The 13,293-nt window shown below is 43.9% G+C and overlaps 1 protein-coding gene across 6 annotated transcripts in view; it reads right to left on the reverse strand.

Moving 5' to 3' along the window:
* The window catches only part of ZBTB46 (zinc finger and BTB domain containing 46), a 73,884-nt gene that overhangs the window by 17,851 nt on the left and 42,740 nt on the right, over window positions 1–13,293 (reverse strand). The gene's annotated exons all lie outside the window — the stretch shown is intronic.

The following is a 13,293-nucleotide window of genomic DNA, read 5'->3' on the forward strand; positions in this document are numbered from 1 at the left end:
TGTTGCAAAGAAATGTATTTATTCCGTCTGTTTTAGAATCTGGAATGACTCTCGCAGGTTTTCATCTTAAAATAAATTTAGAACGGCCCTTCGAGGAACAGGGTTAAGCAATAAAATTGATTTAAAAAACAACCAACATGACAAAGTGATCAATTGGGCAATGTAACATTAAACTTCAAATGCCTTAAGAAAAAGATCTGTCTTAAGGAATGATTTATGGGTTATAGACACACCGAGGCTATCAAGAAAAGACCATTGTGTTAAGCACTGGCTACCCCTGGAAAACTTTAAGTGCCCCCCCCAGTTCTCACTTGTACATGTAATCCTCAACTTACGACCACAATTGACTCCAAAGTTCTGTGGCTAAGCAAGACAACTATTAAACGAGTTTTGCCCGATTTGGCGACCTTGCTTGCCACAGTTGCTAAGTGACTCCCTTCCAGTTGTTAAGTTAGTAACATGGTTGTTAAGTGAATCTGGCTTCCCCATTGACTTTGCTTGTGAGAAGGTCGCAAAGGGTGATCGCATGACCTTGGGTTACAGCAACGGTCATAAATACAAACCAGTTGCCAAGCATCTGAATTTTGATCACATGACCATCGGGATGCTGCAGAGGTCGTAACTGTGAAAAATGGTCATAAGTCACATTTTTTTCAGTGCCGCTGTAACTTTGTACAGTCACTAAATGAACTGTATTATAAGTATAAATATGAATATTTATATTTATGATTATTTCTTTAGTACATACCGTAATCAACTTATGTCTTTATGAAAATTTGGTAACTACTACTACTATTTTTCTATAATTACTGCTGAGATTCTTCCAAAGTTTCTAAATTTTTCACTAGTTCAAGATGTTGTTATGGAGAAAATATGAGGAAGAAGCAGGGGTGAAATGCTCCCGGGTCAGACCGGATTGCCAGATCCGGTAGTGATGGTGGCGGGTGGTTCGGAGAACCAGTAGCAAAAATCCCTGCCCCCCCCCCACCATGCCCAGCTGAGCCGCACGATCATCAGAGGCTTTTTTATTATTATTATTTTTAAAAGCATTTTTTCTACAACCTCTTCCGACGAAAAAATGCTTTTAAAAGTAAAAAAAAAAAAAGCTTCTGATGATCGTGCGGCTCAGCTGGGATCGTCAGAGGCTTTTCAAAGCATTTTTTTTCCTGCAACCTATTGCTGAGCACATTGTAAGCCGCCCTGAGTCTTTGGAGAAGGGCGGCATATAAATCAAATTAAAAAATAAAAATAAAAAAAAAATAAAAAAAATAAAAAAAACCTCTTGGCTGAAGAGGTGGTAAAAAAAAATGCTTTGAAAAGTCTCTGACGATCCCAGCTGAGTTGCCTGATTGGCAGAGGCTTTTCAAAGAATTAGAAAAAATGCTTTGAAAAGTTTAAAAAAAAAAAAAAGTTCGCCACGCCCACCCAGTCACATTACCCCTCCCCCACCACCACCACCAAGCCACGCCCACAGAACCAGTAGTAACACATTTTAAATTTCACCCCTGGGAAGAAGGCATATTGATAGTTATTTGTAAAAATAATAAAGACAGGGTATAAATAAATAAAAAATAAATACAGTAAGAGCCAGACTTCCTATGAGGGTAGAACCGTGCAAGCTGCACCAACTTCTTAATGCTTGTACTGTTTAGAGCCGGGGTATCAAACTGACGACCTGTGGGCCGGATTCGTCATGCGCAGGCCACGCCCAACCCAGCTCCGCGAAAAAACATGGCGATATGTCACATGACAGCAACATGATGCAGCAAGTTTGATATCCATGGTTTAGAGGTTTATATAATGTCACTTCACTGATGTAGGCAGAAACATGGATGACTTCATCAAGAATTTTGAGTATTTCCTTCCTGCAGGTACAAGGTGGCAATATTTCTGAGTTCTGATGAGGCACTACCGTATTTTTCGGAGTATAAAACGCTCCGGACTATAAGACGCACCTACCTTTTTTGGTGAGGAAAACAAGAAAAAGAAATCTGCCAGTAATTTTGCCTCGTTGCAGGAAACAACAAATAGCCTGCTTTACTTTCATTTTCGTTTTCAGCATAGCTTGATTAGCACAAGAAAAAAAAAATCTGCTCCCAGAAATTTACCTCCCTGCAGCAAGCAGCAGAGGCCTGTGCAGCAATAGGCAATGGCAATCCCTGCAGCCTGAAACAGCTGAGAGTCGGGAGGGACAATCAACTCGTGCTAATTAGGCTGCGCTGAAGCTGAAATGGGCTGTTTCTTCTTGCTGCTTGCTGCAAGGAGGTAAATTGCTGGGAGGCAGAGGCCAAAGGGTGGGAAACAGTGGGTGGGCGGGGCTACATTTGGTGTATAAGACGCACCCAAATTTTCATTCCCTTTTAGGGGAGGAAAAAGGTGTGTCTGATACTCCAAAAAATATGGTAAGTAATAATTTGTAACTGTCTTCTATATGGATTTTTGATGCCCTGATGCATGGAGTGAGACCAGAAATAACTCATAGTGAGCCACCGAATCATAAATGCAATATACCAAAATCTGCACTTCATATCCTAGAACACCCCAAGAGTGAAAGGATGCCTGCTTAGCTACAATATTGTCATTCAGAACACATTTTTCAGAAGTAAGGAGATAGGTGCTCATTTAATAGCACCATTATCCCTGCTGAAATGAGGTAGAGCATCTCAGGAATCAGATATAAGGTCTGGAATCAAGCCAACTTCTATATAGGATGTTGTGCACAATCCCAATTCATGTTCCTAACTCCTAGGTTGGCAAGGCTTACGTGTTATATGTCAACACGAGACCTGTATGAACATTTAAGGTGTGGCTCGTCCCCGTTACTGTCCATTTTATGCACAAAGAGGTCCTAGAAGATGTATTCTCAGACAGCTGCAATAACAAGAACCTGTAGGTCTAATTTACCAGCAGAATCAGTGGTGGGTTCCTCTCGGTTCGGTCCGGTTCGGCCGAGCCGGTAGCGGTGACAATATGACGTCACCGAACCGGTTCTCCCCCCCCGCCCTCCCACACCCCACACCCCCACGTTATTCTTACCTTTTATTTGGTCCCACCCCCAATCTATTGCTGCCTCCTGAGTCCCAGCTGATGACTAGAGGGAAAAAAACTGTTTAAACTCTTGCCAGCAGGGCTTCAAAGGGCCGTCCTACAGCTGATCAGTGTTAAAAGCAAACAAATTAGTCAGGTCGTAAGTGCGAGGACTGGTCGTAAGTGCGAGGACCTTCCAGAAATGACGGACCAGCTAGCCACGCCTACCTAATCACATGACCTCCAAGCCACACCCACAAAATAAGCCACGCCCACAGAACCGGTAGTAAAAAAAATTAGAACCCACCCCTGAGCAGAATGCACAGTGGACTCAGCTAATATTGGTCCCTCCAAAGAGAACTGGAACTGGAATACTCTCTAAGTAAACAGGTGAGGGGAAGTATGCAGCTTCGGTCTTCATGAATGAAAAGTTATTTTATGTGTTTACTTGGGCTTCTGTGCTACAAATTCCTGTGGGTTCATAGTGGCAATCCAAACATAGGGTTAAAAATGTTGCATCTTAGGAGGCTGGTATGCCTGGAGTAAGTCTAAATTTACACATTCCCTAAAACCTTTCAAATGATCTGTCTTTTTTAGCCCTCTGGAAGCCCAATAAGATAGGGCAGGCTTGTTCCGCAGGAAGAGGGCATCGCTGGGAAGGCTTCCCCCTCCAGTTCTACGTAGCTGATATTCCCACCACCTACAGGGTACCTTCAACAGGTGCTCTCTTCCTAATCTCACTAGCAGGCAGGGGTTTCATAGGTATCCAGATCCAGAATCATGAAAGGATTTAAAGACGATAACCAGCACCTTGAATTGTATCTGGAAGCTAACCAGTGAAGTTCTCCAAATAACAGCATTACAGGGGCCTTCTCTGTGGGGGCACCTACTATCTGGAACGAGCTCCCCCCGGAGATACGGAGGATCCCGGATCTGCGCACCTTCCGCCATGCTTTGAAGACACTCCTATTCCAGCAGGCCGGCCTGGCCTAATTTTCTCCCCTTCTTTTAAATTTTTAAATTGAAATTTTAATTTGTTTTAAATTATTGGGAATTTTAATTGTCTCGGGCAAAATTATTTAATTTGGTTTTAATTATGTTTTTAACTTTTGTATTTATGTGTTTTATTTTCTGCCTGTTCACCGCCCTGAGTCTTCGGGAGTAGGGCGGTATACAAATTTAAGAAAATGAAAATGAAAATGAAAATGAAATTTCAATCTCTCTATAATTACATGGATAGCTGCAAGGATGTAGAATAAATTGCAGTAGTAGCCCAATTGAGACACGATGAGAGCATGAGCGCTGACCAGGCGTAAGGTTTTCTGATAGAGAAATGATCACAACTGGCACAGAAAATGTAATTATAGGAAGGTTCTCCTGAGCTTGGCTTCTACCATGAATTCCAAAGAACCCTCAAATTGTGAGCCAGCTAGAATAATAGATGAACAATCTAGAATTAAGGAACTGACCTCCTATAGCACAAAAAAAAAATGAAAAGTAACATCCAAAAGCATCCGAAACAACTCAGAAACATCCAACAGACATGGTATCACTATAGCACACAAACCACAAAAGCAGGAGTAAAATTCAGCAGGTTCTAGAGAACTGGTAGCAGAAATTTTGAGCAGTTCAGAGAAGCGGCAAATACCGCCTCTGGCTGGCCCCAGAATGGGGTGGGAATGGAGATTTTGCAGTATCCTTCCCCTGCCACGCCCACCAAGCCACACCATGCCCACCAAGCCACGCCCACAGAACCGGTAGTGAAAAAATTTGGATTTCACCACTGAACAAAAGCCCTCCGAAACATTTTAAGCAAACCGAAAGACCCAAGTAGCCCATGAAGAAAAAACAGGGATCATCTAGAATATACAATGCAAGGACTGTAACAGCCACCATGTAGAACCGGCAGGCGGAAGATTGGCAGATCACCCCAAATTCTTGTCTGAAGACATGATGAAAACACAATCTGACAACACATGGGCTATTCTCAACCACAGTCCAACCACATGGACTGTTCTCAATCACAGTTTCAAGTGGAAAAACTATTAGCATCTTGGCTTGAGCCAAATCCAAAAATTCTAGGGAGTTCCTGGAGGTTGGGCATTCAGACAAATCAGCCATCAACAGACACATAGAGACAAACCACATTTACACACCATTAAAAAGCGATAGGTACTAAACTAGGAAGGAAACAAAAAGATTACAACAGATCCTCTCCACAGAAGCCAAAATTAGATAAGCAGGGATCAACGTCAGACAAACAATCAGGCAGAAAACAGTTTTTTGATCAAGGAACCACCAAGGAAGAAACTACCCCACCAAAACTGCCAGCGCAAACTACTGCATGTAAACAGACAGCGAACCTCACACTGACTGATATTGATAATGTTATCTACTTGGGTAATGAGACATCTGCTAGCAAACAATCAGGTTAAGAGAGAACCAATAACCCCATATGTATTAATCTTTAAAGGTCCTAAGACTTTTATCTAAATTAATGGTTATTACAATTGTCTATGTTTATTTTCTTCTATGACTGCATCACATATTTAATCTTAATATTTGATAACAGTTAGTGTCAACATTCAATTGTCTTAGAAAGAAAATCCAGCAGATGAAACTCTGATTAGTATATTGACACTATAGGTCCATGATGGTAAACCTATGTACCACAGGTGGCACACAGTGCACTCTCTCTGTGGGCATGCGAGCCGTCGCCCCAGTTCAGCTTTGCCACACGTGTGTGCGCCTGCTGCCAGCCAGCTGGTTGTCGGGTCTCTGCCGCGCATGCATGGGGCATGTACGAGGGGAGCCGCACATGCATGTGCACCCCCCCCCTGCGCACATGCACGGGGGGGTTGGGGTTTGTGAGCTTTGGGCAATCGGTCTGGAAAAGGTTAGCCATCACTGCTATAGGTAATGAAAAAGAAAACAGGATTGAAGAAAACAAGAACAATTTTATAGCCAATAATGCAGAAAGCATGGATTTTGTTCCAATTCCTCATTTTAAAATCCTAATGAAATGTGGACTTCTGCAATCAGAGAATTATCAAAATAAGATAACATTATGTATTTGAGACTAGAAGCAAAGAAATGCATGGGAGTAATAAATCCACTTTCACACAAAAAAGCCATTATACCTTTATTGCCCAATCATCTCTAGAAAAAAACCAGTCTATTCACTCATCTGTATGGAATTCCAGGTAGCTACTAGCTGTCAAGATGACATATGCCAACATATCAGATAGTTAAAGATAAAGGACAAAGATTCAAGAGGAAAGGAATAATATTTGAGACTGAATAAACAGGTAAGAGAAAATAGTAGCTATGGCAGTGCATCTCAGGGTGATTTCACTCTTTCCAATCAATAATCTAATCTAATCTAATCCTAATCTAATCATTTTTACAGGAGCTCAAGGCATCTTTCTCTAGGATTCTCTTTCTTTATATTCCCACAGCAATTACCCTATGATATAAATCAGGTTGAATGTTTGTTTGTTTAATTTGCATCCTGTCTTTATTATTTTTACAACCAACTCAAAGTGGCAAACATATCCAGCACATCTTCCTCCCATAAAGAAGAGGGGGGTCAAATTATTCTCCAAAGCAGGACAAAAAAGAATGGCTGGAAATTAATCAAAGAGAGAAGCAACCTGGAATTAAGGAGAAACTTCCTAACAGTGAGGACAATTAAGGAATGGAAGAGCTTGCCACCAGAAGTTGTGGAAGTTCCATCACTGGAAGTTTTTAAAAAGAGACTGGACAACCAGGACAGAGGAACAACCCCTGTCCCGAGCCCTCCAGAGATCATCAACCAACGTGACCAATGCCGTTTCCGTGCTGTACCCAGGTCTGAAGCCCGACTGGAACGGATCTAGATACGACGCTTCATCCAGGTACTGGGGTAGCTGTCGCGCAACCACACTCTCAACAACCTTCGCAACGAAGCAAAGGTTGGAGACTGGACGATAATTAGCCAATACTGCCGGGTCCAGGGAAGGCTTCTTGAGGAGAGGCCTTACCACCGCCTCTTTCAGGGTGGCGGGAAAGACACCCTCACCCAACGAAGCATTTATAATCCCCTGGAGCCAGCCTCGCGTCACCTCCCAGGAAGCCAGCACTAACCAGAAGGGACACGGGTCCAACAAACATGTGGTCGCGTTCAATCTACCCAGAATCCTGTCCACGTCATCTGGGGTCACAGGATCAAACTCATCCCAGATAACAGTCTCAAGACCTGTCTCCATCACCCTCTCTGGATCTATCCCGTCAGAGTCCAGACCTGCCCGAATCTGAGTGATTTTGTCATACAGATACTGAAAAAAATCCTCGGCTCTTCCCTCCAAGGGGTCCTCCCGCACTTCCTGGTGGAGCAGGGAGCGGGTCACCCTAAACAGGGTGGCCGGGCGATTATCTGATGACGCAATAAGAGCAGCAAAATGAGAACATTTTGCTGCTTTTATCGCCACTAGGTAATTCCTAATATGAGATCTTACCAGTGTTCGGTCAGATTCAGAAAGACTAGCCCTCCAACAGCTCTTTAGGCGTCTTTTCCGGCGCTTCATCTCCCTCAGCTCCTCGGTGAACCAAGGAGCCAGGCAAGATCGGCGCCGGGTCAGAGGCCGCAAAGGCACGACTCGATCCAGGGCTCCAGCAGCCGCCCTATCCCAGGCGGCCACTAGGTCCCCAGATGAGGCGTGAGCCAGAACCTCCGGGATTGGCCCAAGCTCCATCTGGAACCTATCAGGTTCCATCAGGCGCCTGGGGCGGTACCATCTTACCGGTTCCGCCTCCCTGCAGCGGGGTGCCGCGGTTCGAAGGTCAAGGCGAAGGAGCGAGTGATCTGACCATGACAAGGGCTCGATGACTATATCCCCTACATAAGCGGTGGGCCAGCATGCATGCATGCAGCTTGACTTGCGAAAGCAGCAGGCCGGCACGCACGATTGCCCACTGGCCCACCACTCGTGCAAATTGAGCTGCGCACATGCACGCTCCAGCCAGCCACTGGCACCGCCCAATTCTAAATAGGCCCGGCAGTGGGCCATGCATGGCCCAGAGGTTGGGGACCCCTGGATTTAGAAGACCTCCAAGACCACCTTCCAACTCTGTTATTCCGTTATTCTTTGTCCAGATGACCTCTGGAAGTGCTTGGAATTGGCTCACAGCTTGTAACTATTACCTTGTCAATGAACAAAGTTGCAACGCTCTACACTCCTTGAAGTAAGCCTTGCTGGCATAATCGGCTTCCACTGAAGTGGAAACCGAGTGGAAACAACCTGCTGAGAACGTTTTGCATAAACCCAGCCTTCAGGGAATTCACAGGCAGCCATTAGCTTCTGGCCTCAGCAAGTGATCTGCTGTCTCCTCCTTAGCCTAAAAAAAAGCCCCAGAGTATCCAATCTAATCTGCTGATCTCTGCCAGTTTGACGGTGCTTTCTTCTTTCCCCACCCACCGTTTGCCAAAGAGCACCATAAATTATTTAGCAGTCGCCAGACTGTAAAATTGCAGGCTAGCTGCGTTAATTGGAAGGAGACAGGAAAAAAAAATTATTATTTTTTTGTTTGCACACTCACGGCAAACATTTTGCTACCGGTAGTCCATAAAACAGGGCAACAGAGTTTAAAAGCTTTGCTATTTAAAAGGCACAGGTTGCCTTTTAAAGGCCTCATAAGGTCGAGAATAATTTCTACCGATTTCCACATCAGATACCGCAGGGGGAAAATTTTGCTTGGCTTCCCCCCCCCCCACCCTCCCAGTTCAACTCAGTACACTTTGTATAAATAATTAAAAAAGAAAATAGTTTATTTTATTTAAAGTCTCTATTTAAGGCAGCGGGCTTTCAAAGATCATTGAAATCTGTCATATCAACCGCTGTGTGAAGGATTCCCAGATTGAGTATTTTTGAAAAGACAACAGGACAGAATTTCACCATACTGTAATAGACCCGTGTTTCCCCAAAAATAAGACCCACTCTTCTTTTCTTTGGGGCTCTGAAAATAAGCACTAGGGCTTATTTTCAGGGGTGTCTTATTGTTTTTTCCATGTATGTGAGGCTCACTTCTGCTTGCTCGCAACAGGGCAGGGGGCTATGCAGTGCACCAGTGCCACTGCCACAAGGCGGGGAGGTGGAGATGCCCCACGCGCCCCGCAATGGTTTATCTCAGGGCCCTCGCAGTCAGGCCATCCATGCCCCGACACCTGCCTTGCCTCGTAGCGGCAGCTCCAGCAACTGATGTGGACACCGGTCCACCACTTCTGCTTGCTCGCGGCCACAAGGCAGTTGTCAAGGCATTGATGGCCTAGCTGTGGGACCCTGAGGTAAGTCGGTGCAGGCCATGTGGGGCAGCTCCACCTCCCCTGCCTCGCCTCGTGGCTGTGGCACCAGTGCCACACTCGGCCTCCTGCTCCGGTGCAGCCGCAACCAAGCAGAAGTGGGCCGGCGGCCACGTGGGCTCCTGCTGCACATGGTTAATGGTACTTCCGCTGCGAAGCATTTGTCGGGGCATGGAGGCCTGGCTGTGGGGGCCCTGAGTTAAGCCACTGCAGGGCGCGTGGGGCAGCTCCACCCTGTCTCGCCTCGCAAGTAACCAGATGATAGGCGGCCGGTTAATTATGCAGGTGCTTAAGTAGGGCTTATTTTGGGGTTAGAGCTTATATTACTGTAGGTGCATGCATAAAAAAACATGCTAGGACTATTTTCAGGGAAACAGGGTATCTGAAAACTATCTTAATCAAGAAACATAAAAGACATGTTTTAAATTATTTTGCTAATATTTGGTCCCTGAAACATTTTTTGCTTAGCTGTTTCTATGATTAGTGTCTCCTATGCCTCTGCTTCTGTACACAGCCAAAGTAAATATGTTTCAAGATACCTTATTTCAAGAGGAGGTTAATGATTTCTGGAAATAACTACCGTGTTTCCCCGAAAATAAGACAGGTCTTATTTGCTTTTTACCCCTTCAAATAAGGGCTTGGCCTTATTATCGGGAGGGGGGGTGTTATTATTTTGGGGGTGCAGGAGGTGGCAAGCATGGGACTGGATGTCCCATCACTGCCGTCGTCTCCCGTCCCTGTTCTTTGTGCCGGCCACTGCCCTGACATGTCCCACCGCTGCCACTTCGTGGAGGATTCTGCAAGGCTTGTGCCATTGCACGCATGAACTGCAGCACCCCCGCAATGTAAAGATGTTGTTATTAGAGAAAAAACATAAGGGATTTCGAAAGTTGGACTGTAGTACTGGAGAAGGTGATTAGTTACCAAAATCATATTCTTTATGAAGTGGAAAATAACTTCTTTATATCTTTTTTATTATTTATTTTCTCTCTTTTTTCACTTTTAATTTTGCTTTTTATATATTTTTTAGTTTGTATTAATCTTTATCTTTCTATCTGTAAACTCTATATATGAATGAAACGGATTATCCGCAATTGACTACAAAACAGGCAAAACATGGAAGGGACTAGGTCTCCAGGGAGTGGGCCTCCCCTTCTGTTTCTCCCAAATGATTGCTAGGAAAGAAATACAGTTATGCATACCAAACCTCAAATATTGCTTTCTTCTGTGTCTTGATAAAGTCTTCCACTCATTGTTGACTCTTGATAACATCATGGACACATCCGTGTAGTAGTCTTGCCTTTTAGGATTTTTGTTTTGTTTTCCTACCTCTAACATATTCTAGTGGTCTCCCTTTCAAGGGACAACCAGGTCTCACCTTGTTTAGCCTTTTATGTTTTCAGCCAATGATGGCTAGATGCACACAGTCCTGCTTCTACAGGTTCGAAAAAATTCCTGTCCAAGCACGCCGAAGCCCAGCAAGACTATCTTATCATACTTGAACTGACGTGATATGAGATACCATCTCAAGTTGATATAAAATCCCCGAGTCTAAAGTAAAGCATTCCCTCATTGTATTAACTGCACAGATTTACTTCTTTACGCTTTATAGAATTACTTGTACTTACTAATTACTTATCTCGGAATGAAACAATCAAACTCTTACAAAAACATACCATGAAAAGAGAAATTACTTCAATTGACACCCATTCTTGCACAAAAGTCCTTTCCCAAACAAACTTGCGTGTAGATAAAAGAAAGAAAAGACCACCAGCAATTTGTGTGACATAGACAACACAATTTCCTCACTAGTACATTTACTACCAGAGAAAGCACCCAGTCTACCATGATAATCCACTATCCAAATGTGAATGAATTCATGTTTTATGAAGCTGCCTAGAATTATCCAAGCACCTCTTTAGTGACCCTTGGCCAGTACAAAGCCTCCTTCACAATGTGTTTTTCATTCTCTTTTTCAGCTGGGAGCTTAACTCTGTGACTTAAGTGTTAAAAGTATTGATCTTGCCTTGAAGCAGATTATATTCAATTTGACCTGGAAACCAGGCCATTAATTCTACAAATCACACTTACACATAACTGTTTTGCAGATGGGCCTGCAAGCACATTCACTTGGCAATTTTGAAGGGAGTTGTTTTTCATAATGTAGGTGAGGACCTAAGATATCAAGTTATTTTTCAGAAATCAGCCTTTTTCTCACAATAGCATCCAGCTGTCTTATTACGTATCTTCTTGCCTTGCGTATACAAGTTCTTCACCTTTTTGCAAAAAGAATAAAGGGCAGCACAATTCAGGGTTTGCCTTTGTGTTCTTGTATTGGCGGGAATTACATCAAACAACTTAAATGCAACGTTGCTCTGATTTTTTAGTACATGAGAACCAGAGTTTGTAATTGAACCAATGTGGAGAAATGATAAATATGAAAAAAAATATATAATAAATATGTTGACAACCATCAACTTTAAAAAAAAAAAGGTTATGGTAAAGAATTTTTGACAGCATTTCTTCCGATTAAGCGTTAGGATGAACAATAATCATTTCTACGTTTTGGCCCAACATTTTCCCATAGCTTCAAAATCACTATAGATAAAATTGGGTAAAGAAACTGGATTTCAGAAAAGCAGATCTTGGCCAAAGACTAGGAAACAAAACTTTTAACACTAAATATTACAATCGGCTTCATCTGCTCCTTTCAGGACCTACTGGATTCCTACTCCCACACCTGACATTTCATTAGTGTGAGTATGTTGCTACAAATACAACTCTCACTAATGAGAAAAATGCTTATGATTCATCTTCATAATCACTGACAATACCACCCTTAGAAAGATTTAATCACTATAGTTATTTTGCTGCATCTATAGAGCTAGTCTGTTATAATGATTAAGGTGCTGGCCTAGAAATTTGGGGACTGTACATTGTAGTCCCACTTTAGCAGCAGTGAAATCCAAATTTTTTTACTACAGGTTCTGTGGGCATGGCTTGGTGGGCATGGCAGGGGAAGGATACTGCAAAATCTCCATTCCCTCCCCACTCCTGGAGGAAGGATATTGCAAAATCTCCATTCCCTCCCCACTCTGGGGCCAGCCGGAGGTGGTATTTGCCGGTTCTCTGAACTGCTCAAAATTTCCGCTACCGGTTCTCCAGAACCTTTCAGAACCTGCTGGATTTCACCCCTGCACCTTAGGCACAAAAGCCATCTGGGTGACCTTGGGCCAGTCATTTTCTCTCAGCTCAACCCACTTCATAGGGTGCTGGTTGTGGGGAAAATTGGAGGAAGGAATACCCCCCAACCAGTGAATTCCATTCAACCTTATCTAGGGCCAATTTTCCTTGACCATTATTAGATGAGATTCTTGTTATAGGTGGCAAGAATAAACTCTTAGTGCTTTGAACTCAATTCCTGTTCCTGTTTAAGGGCGTGGTGGTGCAGTGGTTAAAGTGCAGTATTGAAGGCTAACTCACATTGCCAGAAGTTCAATTCCATCAATCCTGACTAGCTCAAGGTTGACTCAGTCTTCCATCCTTCCAAGATTGGTAAAATGAGGACCCAGATTGTTGGGGGCAAAAGGTAAACTGCTTAGAGAGGGCTGTAAAGCACTGTGAAGCAGTATATAAGTCTAAGTCCGTGATGGCAAACGTATGGCACGCATGCCACAGGTGGCACGCGGAGCCATATTGGTGGGCACACGAGCATTGCCCTAGCTCAGCTCCGGCGAGCATGTGTGTGCCGGCCAGGTGATTTTCAGGCCTTCCAGGCACACCGGAAGTCAGGAAACAGGCTATTTCCGGCCTTCGGTGGGCTTCCAGAGGGGTGGGGAAGGCCATTTTCGTCCTCCTCAGGCTCCTAGAAAGGCTCTGGAGCCTGGGGAGGGCAAAAAAACGGGCCTTCCAGTCCCACCGGAAGTCGG

The sequence above is a fragment of the Pantherophis guttatus genome, chromosome 3, assembly GCF_059756535.1.
Source record: "Pantherophis guttatus breed Tessera chromosome 3, ASM5975653v1, whole genome shotgun sequence".
Classification (NCBI taxonomy): Eukaryota; Metazoa; Chordata; class Lepidosauria; order Squamata; family Colubridae; genus Pantherophis; species Pantherophis guttatus.